Below are 20927 nucleotides of genomic sequence, written 5' to 3' on the forward strand. Positions count from 1 at the left end.
TCGTGTATATGCCTCTTTAGAATACCTGTGTATTTTTTTAGAGGTATCTATCCATGTGAGGCAAATTCTTTTTAGGATTGAATACAAACCAAGAACCCAATCTTGCCAAGGTGTGTGTCAACGCGTTCAGGCCTCTCCAGTCTGGGCCTCATCAGGACTATCATGGGACAACTGGGCCTATACAAAGATTGAAAAAAGGACAACAAGCTAAAAACAAGGGAATTGCTAGACTCCAAATGTAAAAAACGCAAAATGGCTCTATTATGTACACTGTGTTTAGGGTAACACTTTTATCTCCCTACTAACAGTGCTGCAGCACCTCGTGGGACACACAGTATTGTCTTGTGTAAAATTGTGACGGAAAACCTTTTACGGATAGGCGTGGTGCTGACTGTGCAACACGTGGGGGTATACATGCTGGCCAGAATCATGCAAAGTATGTGAATGTGAGGAGGACATGCATGGGTGGGTACCTTGATAAGGCTACAGCCAGTCTCCAGGCAGGGGAACGCAGTGTCTTATAAGGCCTTGTTCTATAAAAAAGAATCGTTTAGTAACTTGAAGGCACTTATGTATGGAGCGGACTTCGGAAAAAGAAGGTGTTTCTACTCACTCAAACGGAAACGTTATAGACGGTTCTCGCCACGGGAAACAGCGGCTGGTATTGCAATGCGTCAGTAACTTAGGCACGCCCGTTTCGATTCAATAGCCCTAGTGTAGGAAAACATGTATGAACTCTTGGGTGTCTTGGCATCAAAGCACATTGTCGGGAATTGCAAAGGGCGTCGGGGGGGAACTGAAACGTACTTGTCACAGGTGATCCTCACTGGGATCAGCGGCACTTGTCCGCATGTATACTACTTCTGGGGGGGGGGGGGGGGGAACCAGAGTGCCGAATGAGACGGCATGTTGTCTTGGCTAGTCGGCGTCTTTCAGTGAAGCGCGTCCTCCGGTCGAGTGCACTGCTCATTAAGTAGCTGGTGTCTAGACCGGGGCGTGCAAAATTATGGGGAAACTAGGTGCGGTCCCAGATGGAGGCCATCTTGGAGGGGGTCGTAACATATCCCCAGTTGGTCAGGTTAATATGCGGCCCTGAACAGGATCGCAGTGAAATTATCGTGGGATGCCTGCCTATGGGATAGTGAACAAATGTCTATAGAATTCAAATAGATACATGATTCGCTAGAGCCTGCCAGGTTGGCTCGCTATTCTGTGAAATGTCTTCTCTGTAACGGCATGCCGGTGTTTACATTATATGCATGTCCCAGGGGGTGTGTCTATTGTTATAAGTTGTGTGACTTGGTGGATTACTGGCCTGTGAATACTGAAACTGGACAGTGGTATTGCTCAAGGTTTACACGTCAAAAAGTGGAGAAAAACATCATCAAAAATGTGACTTACATTCATATATATTGTACACTCAATGCATGAATGATACATTGTGCTTTTCCATTGTAAGGCCAACATGTTTAGGATAACACAACAGGAAAATAAAGCTTTGTATTCCTATTATTGGATCAATGTCCATATTTCGTCAATGTCCTTGAGCCCTTGGCGGGCTCTTTGATACTTTTCTATCAGTCTTGCTTCCAGTTTAAGAAGTTTGGGCCAGATGTAGCAAAGGTTTTTACCCATTCTGTGTCAATAGGAAAAAGTGTTCGTACATATGGCCCTTTGTCCGGTGTTGCTTGTCCATCTGGTTTGGATTGTACCACAGCCAATACTGTCCAACGAATATCCTCTGTTGTGTGTTTATATTTAATGAAGTGTTCCAACAACAGAGCTCCTTTAATTGCACATTTAATCCTTGATCGATGTTGCAGAATGCAAGTTTTGACCTGTTGGGAGGTTTGTCCAATATAGATTTTGTTGCAAGTACACCATATGCAGTAAATGAGATTTTTGGTATTGCAATTGGAAAAATCTCTCTGAAAATGTACCTTTCCATTTATTGTCACTTCTTTAGAGTCTTGTGTATATTTAGACTTACTTCTAACTTTTCGTTCCTAGTTAGAATCCATAGGTCAACAAAGTTAATTCTTTTTTTGTCTTTATTTAAAATAAATTTAGAATCGCCTGTACGTTGGTTCAGCCAATTATGAAAAGCCATGAGTTCTTCTTCTGTGCCTTCCCAAATCATTAAAATGTAATCGATGTATCTATACCATTTAGTGATGTTTGTTTTAAAAGGGTTCGATTCTGGATAGATCCACTTTTGCTCAAAGCAGTCCATTACTAAGTGGGCAATTTCTGGTGCCAAACTACAACACATTGCCACTCCCTTGATCTGTCGATACCATTTTTCTTTATATTTAAAGAAATTGTGTTTGAGATATAGTATGGCTAGGGAGACTATACATTCTGTAGAAGGATTTTTTGGCTCAGTGTTGGTATTCAGCACTTTCCTGATAACCTCTATTACTTCGTCTTGAGGAATGTTAGTATAAAGTGATTCGATATCAAAAGTGACCAGCAACTGTTTATTCTCATCGAATGGAAGTTCTTCTAGCTTACTGATAATCTCCATGGAGTCACGGACATATGAAAGGGTCTTGATCACGAATGGTTTGAGGAAGACATCTCCGAATTGAGCCAGGGGTTCTAATATAGACCCACAGGTGGACACAATCGGTCTTCCGGGGTTTAAAAAAAAAAAAAAAAAGTGGATCTTGGGTAGGATATAGACGCATGGATCTCTGCCCTCATTTTGATTGCGGATTTCGAACTCTTTGTTACAAATCCACCTTGCACCATGAGGCAAATATCTTTGTCTTGAGGCTACACAGCCAAAGTGGAGTGTTAACTAATGAAATGGAATGGGATTGCCAGAGGATCAACTTTCTACATGAGGGGATCCAGGGGTTGAGTAAGTGGAGTATCTCCCAGTAGGACCATGTAAAGAGCCACATGTGCAGTCACTAGCATGAAACCACATTGCACACAGCTGTCCTGATGTGCTGGGTCAGTTCTCACAGGTGTTTGCCATGTTAGAGACCACATTATCCTCCTGTCTTGTTCAAATTAATATTGGGGTTGGGGTGAATTCGAGTGATGCATACCAGAGGTCCAGGAGTGTTCGTCAGAAGCATAGATGGTGTGTGAGCTTGGTGCATCCCTGGTAGTGTAGTGCTATGCAGGTGTGACTGACTGAGGCAGTGTCTCGGAATGGGGAGCCATTAAACCTTAAGGAGGAGAGGGTGATGTTTGTGCTTCATGGTAGCCTTAGTGACAGTCTCTCACTGCTTTCAAAGGCCTAAGCCTAAAAATTGATGGTGTACATGTTTCCTGCTTATTATATGCCGACGATTTAGTGATAATGGATATGACAGAGTCAGGTCTGCAAAGGAAATTAGAGGTGTTCCACTCTTATTGTCAAAAGAAAAAAATGGTCCTAAATTAAAAAAAAAAAAAGATTTGGTGGTCATTAAAACCCTGGCGGTTGGTGTTAAAGCGGCGGTAAGACCGCCAACAGGCTGGCGGTAAAAAATTTGCAATTACGACCGTGGCGGAAACCGCCAACAAAGACAGCCACTTTAACACTCCAACCGCCACGGTGGTACAAACAAACAGCTTGGCGGTCACCGCCAACAGACAGGCGGAGGACAATGTACCGCCCACAGTATCACAACCTACCAATCAGCCACCTTTTCCGGGGTGGATTCACCGCTGACAAAAACACAGCCGAAACAACACTCCGAAGGGAAAATGCTCACCTTTACACACCCCACGAGGAATCCGGACGCCATGGAACCCGAGCTCCAGATCCTGCCAGCCCTCATCTTCTTGCTCCTCTGCACGAATGCCGGCAGTGAAGACAATGGTGAGTACTGCACCTACAACACAGGGGAGGGGGGAGGGAAAAAACAGGAACACACACACGCAACACCCCCACTCTCACCCACTACAACACACACACTAATACAGCATAACACATTACAGTTACACACCCCAAACCCCCCCGGAAGAATACAAAGACAAAAGCAAATGAGTGTAACCATTGTAATATATGAAAATCCAGGACGCAAAAATATATATACACTATAAACAAATATATACACCAAGAATAGTAGTCTAGGTAGTGATCCATTGAAGTCAGTGAAACACTGGGCCCACACGGCATGGGCGAGGCCCACACTCAATCCCCGAACATGACAGAGAGAACACTGTAGGGGCATCAGATAGCAATAAAACAGGCACCTCAGGGGGAAGGGAAAGGGGGGGCACCTCAGCCGGTTGAATGCACGACGCTGAATCGATGAGGGGGCCACATGCCCACTGTCCAATCCTGGGGAGTGCAAAGCCACAGTCTCTCAAGTCTCTACAGTGGGTGGGTTGCCCACTGTTCAATCCTGGGGAGTGCAAAGCCACAGTCTCTCAAGTCTCTACAGTGGGTGGGTTGCCCACTGCTTTATCCTGGGGAGTGCAAAGCCACAGTCTCTCAAGTCTCTACAGTGGGTGGGTTTCCCACTGTTCAATCCTGGGGAGTGCAAAGCCACAGTCTCTCAAGTCTCTACAGTGGGTGGGTTGCCAACTGCTTTATCCTCAGGAGTGCAAAGCCACAGCCTCTCAAGTGGATAACAGTCTTCACTGGTTCTGGAGGGGGCTTTGTGCCCAGAGTGCTTCATCCTGCCAAGGACTGAGGTATTGGATGTATCTCTCCACTGGTTCTGGAGGGGGCTTTGTGCCCAGAGTGCTTCATCCTGCCAAGGACTGAGGTAGTGGATGCCTTTCTCCACTGGTTCTGGAGGGGGCTTTGTGCCCAGAGTGCTTCATCCTGCCAAGGACTGAGGCAGTGGATGCCTTTCTCCACTGGTTCTGAAGGGGGCCTTGTGCCCAGAGTGCTTCATCCTGCTCATGACGGACTCAGTAGCGTCAGTGCCCTTGGCTCTCATGGGCCAGCGGTGCTTGTTGCGGCGGTGTCCTTGGCAGCGGTGCTTGTTGCGACGGTGTCCTTGGCAGCTGTGCTTGTGGCAGCGGTGTCCTGTTCAGCGGTGCTTGTGGCGGCGGGGTCCTTGGCAGTGACTCAGCTGCTGGCGGTCCTGTCAGGCCCAGCGGGGATGGTGCGGGTGGTCCTGTCTGGCCCAGCGGGGCTGGTGCTGGCGGTCCTGTCTGGCCCAGCGGGGCTGGTGCTGGCGGTCCTGTCTGGCCCAGCGGGGTTGGTGCTGGCGGTCCTGTCTGGCCCAGTGGGGCTGGTGCTGGCAGTCCTTCATGGCCCAGCGTGGCTGCTGCTGGCGGTCCTGTCCTGGGCAGCTGGGCTGGTGCTGGCAGTGGCCTCCTGGGCATCAGGGCTGGTGCTGGCCTCCTGGGCAGCGGAGATGATGGCGGTGGCCTCCTGGGCAGCGGGGATGATGGCAGTCTTCTACGCCGTGCTACTCTTCCCAGACTTGCTGACTTTCTTGTGGCCCTTCCCCACCTTGGAAGGTGTCGCAGCTGACTCCACATTCCCACCTGTACCCCACCCCTGGGAGCGGCTTTGGTGGCTGGAGTCTTCCCACTCTCACGCCGGGCACTGGCCAACTTTTTATGCTTGACAGGTAGGGGACTGTCAGTGCTGTGGCTCCGTGCCACACTGGCTGCCCTGGTGGCCAGTGCACTCCAGATTCCGGTGACTACAGGCACCACTGGTCCCGGAGATGTTGTGGCTGAGGTGCTAGGTTGGGACCTGGAGAGTCGGGCCCTAGGAGACGGACGGGGTGGGGGAGATGAGGGAAAGAGGTCAAGGTTGGACAAGAAAAGTTTCTTGGGAAACACTGGGATGGGTAGCTGGAGGGGGTTTAGGAGTGAGGGAAGAGGTTGTGGTTGTAGGAGGTGTTGGTTTGGTGACTTTGGGTGAAGGTGCATGCGCTGGAGGCTGTCGTGAGGTAGATGGCTGTTGGGTGGGTGTGTGCCTGCGTTTATGTATCTTGGGAGGTGGCGTCACAGACACACTAGGAGAGGACACAGGGGACATGTGAATGGCAGTGGGGGTGGTGACTGAACGTGAGCGGGGTGTGGTGGTGTGTGTGCTGGTGATGGAAGTAGTGGCTGTAGATGTAGTGCATGCAGGTGTTAGTGGAGATTAGACTGGGAGGGAGATGAGGAGGAGGGGGACACAGTGGAGGCAGTGGATGTTGGTGTGTCTGCATGTGTGTGATGCTTGTGTGAGTGCCTGTGGCATATGTGGTGCTTATGTTTGCCTGAGCTTCCCTTGTTTGTTGACGTGTGCATGCTGGTCTGAAGGTGTGCTTGGGATAGGCTGAGGTAGAGGGGATTGGGTCTGGGTGGAGGAAGTTGGAGGGGGGAGGCTAGAGACAGGAAAAATGGCTGCCATCAGTGCTGAGGCCAGAGTCTGAAAAGCTTGCTGAAGGGCCGCCTGACCAGAATGAATGCCTTCCAGGAATGCATTTGTTTGTTGCAACTGCCTTTCTACACTCCTGGATGGCATTCAGAATGGTAGACTGCCCAACAGTGAGGGACCTGAGGAGGTCAATGGCCTCCTTACTGAGGGCAGCAGGGGTGACTGGGGCAGGGCCTGAGGTGCCTGGGGCGAAGGTGATGCCCACCCTCCTGGGCGAGCGGGTAGGGGGCAAAGGCTGAGGGGCTGCTGGGAGGGCGGTGCTGGTAGGGGGGTGGTGGCTGTACCTGTAGATGCGGGGGCAAAGATGTTGCCACCACCACAAGGGAGCTCCCATCAGAGGACAAGTCCGTATCACTGGTGTCAGCTCCTGTCCCCGCTGTGGAGCTCCCCTCGCCCTCCGTCCCACTGGTGAACTCCGAGTCCGTTGTGTCGCCCTCCAGGGCCATGTGGGATGCAGCTCCCTCCTGCTCCGGTGTCACTGCTCCTCCGCCTGATGATGCTAATGCACACAAGAAAAGGGAGTCCACAAAAAGGGGGCAGGGGCGACAGAAGAAAGACATGTTGAGTGCATGCATTACCGCGACCGTTGGCGGACACAACAAACACAGAAGCCCCCTGCACCACGCTGCGCACTTGGGCTCCACTGTTCAATCTCTGGGACATGGCCGACATCTGCACACATGGATGACACAGGAGCCTGACTAGGTGTACTTTGCACTGTACACAGGTGGGGTGGGGTGCCACAGGGTCTGCCAGAACAAGGAGACCTAACTAGCACACTCGCCCTGGCCTAGGGAATCCCACAGCCCACCTCCTCCACCCAGACACCTCCACTGAGTGCAAAATCAGCAGAATGAGAGTGTACTCACCCACTTGTGGCTGCTGTGATGCCCTCAAGCGCCCATCCAACTCCGGCTACGCCACTGCCAGGATCCTGAACATCAGGGGGGTCATGGTGCGACAGGCACCCATTCCACGTTGGGAGGCCATCCCCAGCTGGGCCTCCGCCGTCTTCTTGCTCCAGCGGCGAATATCCTCCCGTCTCTTACGGCAGTGGGTGCTCCGTCTGTGGTAGACCCCCAGGGTCCTGACGTCCTTAGCGATGGCACACCAAATATCCTTTTTCTGGTGGGCGCTGACCTACATGAATTGTTCAGGGGGAAAAGAAAGTTATTACCAACGGCACCATCACAGTCATTGGCCCCCATCCCTACCCTTGCCATGTGGCACATGCACTCACCGTCGTTTCATGCACGCCTCAATCTCCCCCCCATCTTTCATCCACCCCACTCCACACAGGCATAGCCCATACAGCATGCTCCCAGTATACTTACCTGTTTGTCTGGAGGACCGTAAAGTAGCGTGTACTGGGGGAGGACCCCATCCACGAGTTTCTCCAACTCCTCCGATGTGAAGGCAGGGGCCCTTTCCCCAGACGCACGAGCCATTGTCTCTTCCAGACCGAGGTCTCAGCAGCACTTGCAGTGTAGGTCCTCTCCTGTCGAAGATCAGGTATTGAGTGATTGAACAGATAGAAAATGGCGGTCACGTCTGCGGCGGTGCGTACCATAACCACCGGCGTACATCGTCATTGGCTCCTGGGACCCATAGGGTCCAATGTTAACCAATGCAGAATTGCACCACTGTCTTCGACCGCCTACCGCGACGGTGTACAACTCCAATGCAGTTACCTCACATCCCATTGTCCCACTTTACAGGTCAGGCAGCTGCCATTTCAGGGGCCCACATGGCTTAATTTGTAACTGTTTCACACATACCTAGGCCTTGCCTCAACACTCATACAGGCCAAATTTTGGATTATGATTTGTGTTCTGTGTAAGCTGTGTGTACGTACCTCTGAGTTGGTTGACTCTGTGCTCGCTGTTGTCCTTCATAGGCACCGTCCGCTGGGACATGTGAGGAGATGGTGGCATCGTACGGTGTACAGACCGCTGGTGGACCTGTCGACAATGGAGGAAAGACATGTGATCATCACCTATAGGCTTGATCGTGCCACAATCCTGGAACTGTGTGCCCAGCTGGAGCCAGACCTGATGTCAGCTATCCGCCATCCCACAGGAATCCCCCAGCAATCCCCCCTCAAGTGCAGGTGCTGTCAGTGCTCCATTTCCTTGCAAGTGGGTCATTTCAAACAACAGTGGCCATAGCATCAGGGATGTCCCAACCTATGTTTTCCAACGTGTTGTCCAGAGTGTTGTCTGCCCTGCTGAAACACATGCGGAGCTACATCGTTTTCCCTCAGGTGGAGGATTTGCCTACAGTGAAAGGTGACTTCTATACCCTGGGACATATCCCCAACATCATAGGTGCCATTGATGGGACACATGTGGCTTTGGTACCCCCCGCAGGAGTGAACAGGTGTACAGAAACCGGAAGAGTTATCATTCCATGAATGTGCAGATGGTGTGTTTGGCAGACCAGTACATCTCCCATGTTAATGACAAATTCCCTGGCTCAGTGCATGACGCTTACATTCTGCGGAATAGCAGCATCCCTTATGTGATGGGTCAACTCCAGAGGCACCGTGTGTGGCTATTAGGTGAGCACCTGGAAGCAAGTCAGTGGGAATGGTTGTCTGGGTCTGGGGATATCGCTACAGGTTAGTGTGTGTCTAACAGTTGTCCCTCGCTATTTGTAGGTGACTCTGGTTACCCCAACCTGTCATGGCTACTGACCCCAGTGAGAAATCCCAGGACAAGGGCAGAGGAACGCTACAATGAAGCCCATGGGCGAACTTGGCGGATTATAGAGCGGACCTCTGACCTCCTGAAGGCCAGGTTCAGGTGCCTCCATATGACAGGTGGATCCCTATTCTACTCACCAAAGAAGGTGTGCCAGACCATCGTGGCCTGCTGTATGCTTCACAACTTAACTTTGCGACGACAGGTGCCTTTTCTGCAGGAGGATGGTCCAGATGGCGGTGTTGTTGCAGCTGTGGAGCCTGTGGACAGTGAAGACGAGGAAGCAGAAGAAGAGGACATCGACTACAGGAACTCTGTGATCCTGCAATATTTCCAGTGAGACACAGGTAAGAATACAAACCTGCTTACTACATGTACTTTAACACTACTACCTCTCTACTGTCTGTCATTTTCACCCAGTGTATGGTCACTGAGTTGTCACTTTCCCTTACGATTTCACAGATGTGGGTCCCACTGTGTGACATCTGCTTTGTTTCCTCATGGACTAGAGCTGTGTGGCATAGGTATGTTGACATTACATTTGAAAGAGCATTTTGACACTGTAATTGCTAATACACTATTTCGAAATCACAGACTGACTCCAGATTGTTTTGTGCTTCAAGGGTGTTTATTTAAGTGCTCAATATTGGATGGGGTTGTAAAATGGGGAGTGGTGATGGTGGAGGAATGTCCATGGCAGAGACCAGTCTATTAGTCTCACAGGTGCATTGCCCAAATGGGCATAGGAAGTGGAGCTGGGGCAGTTTGAGGATGGACAGGGTGACAAAGTGGAACAGAAGGATGACATTCAGGGTGGTCTCATTTCTTGTCAGGGGTCTTGGCATCGTTCTCTGTCTTTGTCCTGGATCTCAGGGATCGTTTGTGGGGTGGTTCTCCCTGTGCAGGGGGTGGGGTGCTGGTGTGGTGGTCCTGTGGTGATGCCTCCTGTCCACTAGCACCGGCAGAGGTGGTGGGCAATTCATCGTCCAGGCTAGTGTCAGGGGCCCCTTGTTGTGCCACAGTGTCCCTCCTGGTGTTGAGGACTTCCTTCAGCACCCCTACAATGGTACCCAAGGTGGAATTGATGGAGCTGAGTTTCTCCCTGAAGCCCAAATACTGTTCCTCCTGCAGCTGCTGGGTCTCCTGAAACTTGGCCAGTACTGTTGCCATCGTCTCCTGGGAATGGTGGTATGTTCCCATGATGTTGGAGAGGGCCTCGTGGACCTCCCAGTTCCCCTGTGTTCCTGGGCCTCCATCCCCTGGACCGTGTGCCCACTGCCACTGCCCCCAGGTCCCTGTTGTTGTTGGGGTGGTGGGTTAGCCTGGGTTCCCTGTAGTGGTGGACACACTGCTGATTGACGTGTCCTGGGGACAGAGGTATGAGCCTGCTGGGTGGGTGCTGTGCTGGTGTTTCCAGAGGGGGGAAGCTCTGTGGTGGCCTGTGCTAGTGTGAGGGGAACCGACTGTCCAGAGGTCCCCGATGGGCCGGGCTGGTCATCTAGATCCAGTTGGACAGAGGTGCTGTCATCACTGTGGGCCTCTTCTGTTGGTGGTGTGGACATGTGTGGACCCTCCTGTCTGGTGACATTGGGTAGGGGTCCTGCAGGGGTATAAAAGGATGTTTGTTACATCTGTGTGTGCCATGGTGTACAATGGGTGGGTGACCGTGTACCCCAGTGCTTGCATTCCTGTGTGGGTCCTTGTGTGATGGTGGGGGGTGTATGGGTATGTGCAGTGGCCATGCTTTGGTGATGGGTGTCCATGCTTTGTTTTTGCATGCAGGGCTTTGTGTTAGGATGTGTGGTTTATGATGGTGGGACATTTGTGAGGAGTTGGAGTGATGGGGGTGAGGGTGGGGGTATGTGATAGCATGCAAGTAGAGTGGGGGATGAAGTAGTTAAAGCTTTGACTTACCAGAGACCATTCCTTCATCTACTCCTGCGAGGCCCTCAGGATGCAGAATCACCAAGACCTGCCCCTCCCATGTTGTTAGTTGTGGGGGAGGAGGTGGGGGTCCGCCGCCAGTCCGCTGAACCGCAAGGTGGTGTCTTGAGACCATGGAACGCACCTTCTCCCGTAGGTTGTTCCACCTCTTCCTGATGTCATCCCTATTTCTTGGGTGCTGTCCCACTGCGTTGACCCTGTCCACTATTCTGCGCCATAGCTCCATCTTCCCAGCTATGGAGGTGTGCTGCACCTGTGCTCCAAATAGCTGTGGCTCTACCCGGACTATTTCTTCCACCATGACCCTGAGCTCCTCTTCAGAGAATCTGGGGTGTCTTTGCCGTGCCATGGGGTGGTGTGGGTGATGTGTGGGGTGGTGTGTGTAGTGATAAGTGGGGTGATATGTAGTGGTGTGTTGTGTGAGGTACGTGGAAGTAATGTGGGTGATGGTAATGTGTGCCTGTGGATGCTTGGTAGTTGTTCGTAGTCTCTCTCTCTGGCCTTCTCTCGGTTATTTTGTCATAGGGGTTTGTGGGTGTGTGTTTTATCTTGTAATGGGTGTGTGGGAGTGGTGTGTGTATGTGTATCAGGTGTGCGTATTTGGAATTGTCCAATGTAGTTGTGTTTTGTAAATGTGTGTGTATTTTGAGCGCGGCGGTGTGTACCGCCAATGGAATACTGCGGTTGAAAGACCGCCGTGTGGATTCGTGTGTCGTGATAGTGTGGGCGTATTTCTATTGGCGTGACGGTGGAGGTTTTGTTTTTGCCAGTTTATCACTGACCTTTGGTGTGGCGGATTTGTGTGGGTGTCTGAATTTTGGTGGATTCCGAGCAGTGGGTCATAATGACCGTGGTGGAATTCCGCTGCCGCAGCGGTGTGTTGACTGTCTTCTGGAAGGCGGTAAGCGGCTTTTACCACCAATGTTGTAATGACCCCATTTGTCTATAGGGAAAGTGAAGAGTGATTTTGCTTATCTGCTAGGGGGTAAAAAACTAGAGAAGGTAAAAAAGTATAAATATTTAGGTATTTGGTTTGACTCAGACTTGAAATGGAAAGAGCATATTGAAGCCCTAAAAAATAAAGCGTTATCAGGGATTACAAGCAACACCGAACTTTGGTTAAGTGTAAGAGACGAGGGGATTTGTAAAATCCCGAGATTGAGTAAACAAGGAATAACAACAAGCGAATTATATTGGGCGCTACAAGTGAGAGGACGGTTAGAGAAGATTTGTGTTCTCTTAGGCTTACCCGGTAATCAGTGGTGCGGTGAACAAATCCAGAAACAAAATTTACGTGCAATAGTGAAGGAAAGGGCAAGAGAAATAGACCTGAAATATTTAGTGTGTCAAATATCAACCCAGGCTATGGTAGGGGGATGGCGGAACCCGGAAAACGTTCTCTATATAGAGGCCCTACTTAACCAAAAATTAAGGGAAGCAGTGTTAAAATTCTGAATTGGGCTGAATCCAGGCTATATGGACCCTAAAGCAAAATTGTTTCTTAAGGATACTTTGGGTGTATGCACATGTGGCTTACAACAGCAATTCAGCATGCAACACGTACTTTTGGATTGCTATTGGTCTTTAGAGGTGTGTAAGAAGTTTTTAAAACCAGTTTTTAAGGAATATAATATTATTAACCGAGATCAAGCGCTTAGATTATTAATAGACATGAGATTTTTGAATGTAACTTGTGCACTAGGCCAATTTCTAATAGGATTAAGGGGGATCTTAACTGAACTTACAGTGCCGGGTACTTCATTGGGAGGAAAGACGAACTAAGAATTTGAAATGGCACAAATAGATTGTTTTTAAATTGGTTGATGGAAATATGGAAATTTTGCCACGTTAAAAAGCAGCTAGATGTAAAATGTAGAGCACTTTAGATTGGAAATTGCACTTTATGTCATTATAAGGATTTGAGTCCCGTTAGAATTGTATGTGGGATGATTTGTTTAGCATGCAGTACTTTTAAAGAACTACAAGGAAATGAAATTGGTCGAAGGTTAAATAACTTAATGAATTATGTATGTAGAGTTTGTTACCAAGATTTAGAATTATGAATTATGTAGGTGAATGTACTATGCAATAGGGAATCCCTTTTTTCTTCTTAATGAATTTTGTATAATTGTCTGCTTATGTATAGGTTTTTATATTGAATTTTGTATATATATATTTTTTTATAAAACTTTTAAGGTTTAAAGCCAAATAAAAGAATTTATGACTGACTGACTTTTTTTTTATTTTTTAATAGCATTACATTTGTGCAGTAGCTGTGAAGGGATGGCGTAGAAGAAGGCATTAATGCACTACACTTGACATGTGATGTGGGCCTTGTAGAAGGTGCAGCAGGTGTCAGGAGGGAGGCGTAAGCCAAAAAGTCTGACTATGATACATATGGCAAAGCAGGAGGGTGTCAAAAAGGAATTGTGAAGTGACGGGATGAGTCAGGTGTCCAGGATCATGGGCAGGTTTTGGGGATGGCTGGAGGGTGAAGTGTCTGGACCTAGTTGTGTGGGCAATCAGGGTATGTTCATGTTACAGGTTATCATCATTATTCTCTTCTGAGGTTCTCCATGAGCCATAGCTCTCACATACAGGTAGGCATGGTGGGGAATTGCATATTTTAACTAATGTATGATATATTTGTGTGTCCTGAGAGTCAGTGTAAGATCTGGGTGTCATCAATGTCTGAGAGTAAGTCTTGGCTTTTGGCCAAAATGATAATTGACAGAGGAGTCATGTACAGGTACAAGTGAGCAAGGGCTGAGTGTCTAGATCTGTGACACTCTGCAGACGGTCAACTTGGGTAATGACAAAATGGGGTGAGCTTCAATGGTTGCATTTTTACAAGGGTGACAGCGCCAGAGATGGTTCACAGTGCCTATTGGTCTTGACTCTCGAGATGACAGTGTGTGCTAGGAAATCAGAGGAGTACACACAAATATGTAAAACATGGTAAGTTCATGCCCTTACCCATTCCTGCAGTGTAGCAAGGCTGCTGCTGTGTAGGGTTGTGTGGATGTGTGTCAAGTATGAGCTCTTGGCCACATGAATGCACAAATTGCATGCGCCACAGCACTCTAAGGCAGATTTGTGTGGTGTACTGTGTGAAAGGCAGAGTGACAGACCAAAAATAATAGATGACCAAACTAACATCACTTTGTTAGGAGTGGTAGGCTAAGTAATGGCTAGAGGGAATGCAGACACCCTGGTGACATGGTGCAATGCTCTCTGAAGTATCAATAAGTGAATCTTACATCAATGTAGCTATGATGTGAAAATAAGTTTAACAACATGCTAAATGGGGTCCTTACAAGCACTAACCCTTTCAACCAGGAGAGGGCAGCAAGCTCCATAACTGCCTTGCAATGTGTGCTATGACACAAAAATGCCCTCTATTGTAACATAGTGCTTGTGTGAACAATGTACAGATATTGCCATTTGGAAAGCCAAAAGTGTGTAACTTTGCTTCATTTGCTCTTAGTATCAGAGGTTCAACACATCTATGTGTAACATAAAGTGAATGCTAATAAAGTCTGCTCGTCAGCAGAATTTCTATTGACAATATCCATCATAGATCATCATTAAAATATCACATTTGCATTGCAGATGGACAAATACTCCCAGTCCAGCAGTCTGTCCTGGATGACCAACATGTTGGTGATTACATTCTGCCCCCATGGACGATGACACCTTCTAACAACTCATGGATTCAATATAATTTCATTCACCAGATATGGAAAAGGATGACAACATTGCAGGTTCTCCAGTGACAGCGCCAGCCACAGAAAATGCCCCATCTGCCAGTCCAAGCCTAGCTGTGGACTCTGAAGCCCTATAAGTTGTCTACCAATGGCAAGTAGGTGGAGTCCAGCAGCATATGGTTGATGAGGTGCGGGGGGAATGGAGACCATAGCGGGCACCCTAGAAGGAGTCTGTAGGTGCCTCAGTACCAATAAGGAAACATCTGAGGCAATAAAAGGCACCTGCACTTGCCTCCAGGCATGGGCAAGTCCCTAGCTGACCTTATTGGTGGCATGAGGCAGAGGCAAGAACAATGGGCCTAAACATCTGACACCAGTGAGGTTGCCACCAAACTGGGGACCATCATTAACATCTTGGCATCTATGAAGTGCAAGTCGGACTCCTACATCGCAGCAATAGGTACCCTCCATAGAGACATTGTAGCACTGCTGAGAAGCCATCAGAACCTTGTCAGCGCTGTGCTGCCTTCCTAGCTGGCACAGACAAATGCTACCAGGGACAGGAGAGCCACATTTTCGGTACCTAATGCATGTTGACCTCAGATGCCTCAGAGACAAACACCACCAACTGCAGGTGAGGTGCAACACCCATCAGAGGAGGAAGGTGGGGCCAATTTCCATCAGAGATCTGCCAGGTAACATTTGTCTGTGCCCCTGGGCAGTTCCCCAGTGATTCCCGTGCCTATCATCATGCCACCTCTTTTGTTACCCAGAACTGCCACATTTTGTTTATCTTATCCATGTGTGGACTGGTGAAGTGGCCTGCCTTCCCTAATAGCATTTTGTATATCCTCACTGAAATTCTCATTACCTTTACATGTCACATGACGTCTCACAAATGAACTCTGTCTAGACATCCATTGCTCGCTATCAGTTTTGGTGTTGTTGACTCAAACAATGTAAAAATGCTCGTGCAGGCCAGGCCACACTTGGAAATACATTTACTCCTATAAACCTGAGAGTTGTATGTCTGTTCCAGAAAGGAATGCTTATACCATGGTTAAAGTGTACATACAAATCTAACTTCTTAGCATCTCAAGGAGACTGAGTGAAAGTCACTGTAACCTGCTCCTGTATATGCCTAACCATCATGTACATCTACTGCCGTGGCATTATGAAGAATGTCCTGTCTACCAATTGAACGTCATGGTGTGACAATAAGCTTCAGTTATTGGACTGGAACACAATAAAAAGGCATTACTAAATGCATAAATGCCCCCCTGCTCAAAATGAGGCATGTGAGCCTATAACACTGTTTCACTCATCCACATATTTCCAGCTCAGTGAACATGACAACGTGATCAAGCACATATGATAGCCTCAATGCTTACACCGGAGGGACTCTTATTAACTTAAATTATGCTTGCACTGATAATATGCAGATACTTCTGCCCAGATTCCTTCTGAATTAGCATCATTCCTATGCTGACCAAGGATGTACAAGGTCAGTCCAACAACTTGGATGTTAGTATGTATGAAATTTAACTAATCATTTTTGGGGTCCAATTTCAAATGATTAATGTGGTTAAAACGTCCAGTGGGATACGAAGGGTAAATGTGTTCCAGTGCCTCCGAGGTGCCTCACATGTATTGAGTATGAGTGTAACCACAATTGCATCAATTGTGGTATATATATACACATATTACTGATTAGCACAGACCCTAGAACAAGGCAGCATCTCCCAAGGATACAAGGAAATGGGAGACTTAGGGTTTTCAAACTTTACAAGTAGTTGCACAAAATTACATGTGTGTAGTGCCACATTTAGTAAGTGTTCAATGCCAAGGATGATTAAGGTTCTCCAGGGAGGAGGGAGCCACATTCATGAATGGTAATGAGCTAACAACAATGACCTACTTGCACAATAGTGCAAGGATGTGTGCGTTAGTGGCAAGCACCAGTATGTGTCCAGCCAGCCTGCAATCTGTTGTGACTAAACCATCCAAATTATACATGCCACATGTCTTACACTCACAGTGCTACAATAGGTAACCATCTGTGTTGGGCTGTGTGTCCAATCACATTAAGACAACCACTTACAATGCATTAATAATGTCAAACAGTCCTTAAGTGACTCAAATGTGAGATACACTAACTGTTGACCATAGGTCTCCCACAAAACAACATATACCTTCAAAGACTGCAGGGCAATGGCTACATCGTGTACTCAACTCAACATACTCAATGTTAGAAACTCACAATGAAGCAATGATTATGATGTTGTGAAAGTATTAAATGTTTTACTAATAAATCTTTTTAAACAAACCTATCCTACACAAACTAACCTAAAAACAACCTTATACCATCTAAACATATCCTAAACTACCTAAATCTTCCTATCCTAAACTAACTGACCTTAACACTACCTTACACTAGCTTAACTTATCCCAACATATCTTAAACACTAAACACAAATAATATGTTAATCACCAATCTCCCCGCCCCGCTTAACACACACAGATTGGCACACTACAAACAGCAACTACACCTAAACATAAAATATCTATACATGTAAGCCTAAACAAATATATTTTCGTGTATTTTTTTTACAAAAACTGAAAATCAACACCCCACCCACTTTAAACCTTAAAAAGAAAGAAAAGTATATAAAATCATCTACCTATAAAAACTATTAAAAGCTAAAGTCTAACTAAACCTATCATAATTCACATTACACTCTTGACATCTCTGTGTTCTTCAGGTGTTGTGATGTTTGCAAAAAACATCTCCATTGTCATAATTCTCACGGAAACTACACACATTGCAACGTCATTTGCTCATATTGTTGTGATACAGGACTTTGAGTCTCATCACCTTGCTGTACAATACCTGTTTAATGTGTATTTTGACAAATGTGGCTTGAAGTGGCATATATGACAATGTGGGCAGGAATTGACCAACATATGTAGTGCTTTGAGGATTCATAGAAATGCACATACGCATTTTGTATGAACAAAACTTTAACTTGCAAAGATCATACTTGCCCTTTGTCCATGACAACTGACAATCATGATCTGTGAAGGCATGTGCTACAAATAACATTTGCTCCTGCAATGTGCTGCCATTCTGCATGCTACCACATTGGGGAGACACACTACACTGAGTGATTTGTGACAGTGATGGGCATATTGGGTGATTTGTTTTAAAACACTCACTGAGTACCATAAAAACACACTTTGCTGCTTCAGAACACAGCAAGACTGCTAGCTGTGCAGCACTACTCTACTGAACAACGTGAGGACAGAAATGTACAATTTAGATGTGGATATGTGGTAAACCTGGCCTGCCCTTTAAATGCAATACACTGTATCACACTGCATTGTTGTGTTGGTTGACTGAATATTTGCAGTCATGGCCCCATGTTGCTTAACAGGCCTGCCAACTTGATTGATATATTGTAGGAAAATACCCTGTTTCATGGCATGCCCCCCCCCCCTGTTTTTCTGCCTGATGTCAGTGTGTTTGACTGTGTTCACTGGGATGCTGCTAACCAGAACCCCAGTGATTATGCTTTCTATCCCAAAACTCTGTATTTCATCCTCAGTTGGCACACTGGTGCCCCATTATAAGTCCCTAGTATATGGTACAAAGGGCATTGGGGTTCTACCGGATCCCTATGGGCTTCAGCATAAATTTTGCCACCCATAGGGAGCCTAAGCAAAGGGTGCTGCAGGACTGGCATTGCAGCCTGCGTGAAAAGGTGCAAGCACCCTTTCACTTTTTACTGCACCAGGTCACTTATAGGTCACCCCTATGGCAGGCCTTTCAGCCCAGAGGGCAGGGTGCAAAGTACCTGTGTGTGAGGGCCCCCCTGCACTAGCAGAGGTGCCCCCATGAACTCCAGGCCCATTTTCACAGACTTTGTGAGTGCGGGTGGCATTTTACACTCACACTGGACATAGGTCACTACCTATGTCCAGCTACATAATGGTAACTCCAAACATAAGCATTGCAAGCATTGGTTGTATGATTCCATGCACTCTGGGGACGCCTTAGAGGACCCCCAGTATTGCTATTACAGCCTTCTGAAGGTTTTCAGGCAGCCCAAGCTGCTGCCACCTCCCAGATAGGTTTCTACCCTCCTGTTTCTTGAGAAGCTCGGGCCCAGGAAGGCAGAACAAAGGATTTCCTTTGGGAGAGGGGTATTACACCCTCTCCCTTTGGAAATAGGTGTTACAGTCTTGTAAGGGGTAGCCTCCTCAAGCCACTGGCAATGCTTTGTATTGCATAAACCAGTCTATACAAGTTCAAGGACCCCCAGCACCCTGCTCTGGTGTGAAACTGGACAAAGAAAGGGGAGTGGTCCCTCTCCTGTCTATCACTACCCTAGGGTGGTGCTCACAGCTCCTCCAGAGGGTCCCTGGGTTTTTCCGTCTTGGATTCAAGGTTGGCAGAGAACTCTGGGAGCATCTGAGTGGCCAGTGCCAGCAGGTGATGTCAGAGCCACTCCTGATAGGTGATTACCCAGCTAGGTGACCAATCTCTCTTTCAGGGCAGTTTAGGGTCCTTTGGGTGGTTCCTCAGAATCGGATTGCAAGACTCCAGCAGGAATCCTCTGCACCCACCACTTTGACTTCTGACTGAAAAAACTGCATCTGGACTCTACAGGACCCTACAAGCTGCTACAAAAAAGCAAAACACCTTCTTCAACATTGTATCCCTGCCTCCTTCCAGCAACTGCAACATTCCCCCCTATTGTGCATCCTCTGAGGACAGCTCATCTTCAGTCTGCATCAGAAGAAAGATGGACTCTCCCCTAGGGTGAAGGAGTCACTCCCCTGCTTCCGCAGGCATCACCTGTAATGACGACTAGCTGCGTCGAACCCCTGTCCTGCTGAGCTGCGTACTTTGCAGATGCCAAGGCTTGTTGGCATCCTTTCCTAGAGATCTTCAGGCATCCTGCAGCTCCAGCCCTCAGCACTCCATCCTGCGACCCTGAGTGGTTCTCCGGCAGCGGTGGAGCCTTTTTCGTAGGGCGGCATGGGCCTCTTCTGCGACTTTCGTGTGCCCGTCCTGTGGGACTCCTGTGGGTGCTGCCTGGTTTTCTGTGGGCTCTCTGTGTTGCTGAGGTCCCCCATCTGACTCCCCCTCCTGGGTAGAGTCCACCTGATCCTTCATGGGCCCCGGCAGTGCCATTTCCCACTAACTGTGAGCTTTGCGTATGCCAAGGCTTGTTGGCAGAATCCGAAGAATCAAACCTGACTGCAATCCTCATTCCGGCGTGGGATATCACCTGCAATCTCCAGGTGCAGTGCTGACTCTCCTTCCTCACCGTCGACTCAACTCTTGCACCTTCAGTCTGTGGGTAGCGGCTCCTTCCCTTCCTGGACTCTGCTGTGCTTCTTGGACTTAGTCCCCTTCGTCCACAGGTCCTCTTGTCGAGGAATCTTCTGTTGGTGTCTTGCAGTCTCTTGTGGGTTTTGCTTTATTCTTCACTTCTCTGTGTGTGTTCTGGGAAACTTACTGTGGTTTACTCCTGCTTTCCTTGTTGCTGGGGTGGGTTGTGGTACTTACCTTTGGGCTTTAGTAGTACTTCCAGCTCTCCTCTACAATTTACACTTACCTAGGTGGGGGGTCTGCTTTCGCATTCCATTTTTTAGTCTATAGTTTGTGCTCCCCCTAGGGCCATTTCTCTATATTGTGATTTACACTAATTGCACTGTTTTCTAACTGTTTTTATGCCTTTTACTGCATGCTAGTGCATATAATTTGTGTATTACTTACCTTTTAAGGGAGTATAGCCTCTATGGTATTTTTGGTATTTGTGTCACCAAAATAAAGTACCTTTATTTTTGTAACACTGAGTGTTTTCTTTCCTGTGTGTAAGCACTAAGGCCCTCATTATGACTTTGGCGGTCTTCCATGAAGACCGCCAAAGCCTCGGACGCCAGGAGACTGACAGTGCTGGCGCTCTCCCGCCCGCCATATCGTGGGTACTTCCGGATTTCTGTCACACTTTCGGCGGGCATCCGGCAGTAGTCGTGCTGGCGGGCAGGGGCCCTCTGGCGGCTCGACCACCTGCACTGCCCCACCAGTAGGACCGCGCCCACCATGTTATGGGCTATAATATGGCCTGGCAGTGTCCTGCTGACGGGGCACTGCCGACGGTGGGAGCACTGTTCCCTGCCGGATGACCTTCTCCCCAGACCAAGGAAGGTGATCAACAGGGGAGGGGG

This window comes from Pleurodeles waltl, chromosome 12 (assembly GCF_031143425.1).
Source record: "Pleurodeles waltl isolate 20211129_DDA chromosome 12, aPleWal1.hap1.20221129, whole genome shotgun sequence".
Lineage (NCBI taxonomy): Eukaryota > Metazoa > Chordata > Amphibia > Caudata > Salamandridae > Pleurodeles > Pleurodeles waltl.